Genomic DNA, 860 nt, shown 5'->3' on the forward strand with positions numbered 1-860 from the left:
ACTGAGATTTACAAGATGACCATAGCTTGCTTCATACCAACATCTCCGTGGGATCGACCCTTACTCGCGTAAGGTTTATTACTTGGACGACCCAGTGCACTTGCTGGTTAGTTGTGCGAAGTTGTGATAAAGAGTTGAGATTGCAATTGAGCGTACCATGTTGATGGCGCCATTGATGATCACAATTTCATGCACCAAGTTTTTGGCGCCGTTGCTGGGGATTGTTTGAGTTTGGACAACTAACGGTTCATCTTGTTGCTTAGATTAGGTAATTTTATTTTATGTTTAAGCTTTTTACTTTTTGAAAATTTTTCAAAAATACAAAAAATATTTCTATTTTGTTCTTCAGAGTTTTTAAGAATGGATTCTAATGTTTCATGATGATTTGTTGAAGTATGGCTGGCTGTGAAGCCATGTCTAATCTTTTGGACCGAGGTTTCAACTTATCATCAAAAGAGCTTGTTGATTTCTATCAATTTTGCTGTTGTGAGCAATGATCTGCTAAAGCTTGGCTGGCCATTGGCCATGTCTAGTGTTTTAGACCGGAGCTTTCACTGAAAGCTTGGCTGGCTGTGAAGCCATGTCTAATTCCTGGACTGGAGTCTTAGACTAGCATTGCAATGATTCCTGGAATTCTCATTAAGAATTTTGAACCCTTGTTTTTCTTTTCCACTCAATTTTCGAAAAAGCACAAAAAAATTTATAAAATCTTAAAATCAAAAATATTTTTATGTTTCTTATTTGAGTCTAGTGTCTAATTTTAAGTTTGGTGTCAATTGCATGTCTTTATTCTTCTAATTTTCAAAAATTACATGCATTATGTTCTTCATTGATCTTCAAGTTGTTCTTGATGATTTCCT

The sequence above is a fragment of the Arachis duranensis genome, chromosome 9 (genome assembly GCF_000817695.3).
Source record: "Arachis duranensis cultivar V14167 chromosome 9, aradu.V14167.gnm2.J7QH, whole genome shotgun sequence".
NCBI classification, from domain to species: Eukaryota; Viridiplantae; Streptophyta; class Magnoliopsida; order Fabales; family Fabaceae; genus Arachis; species Arachis duranensis.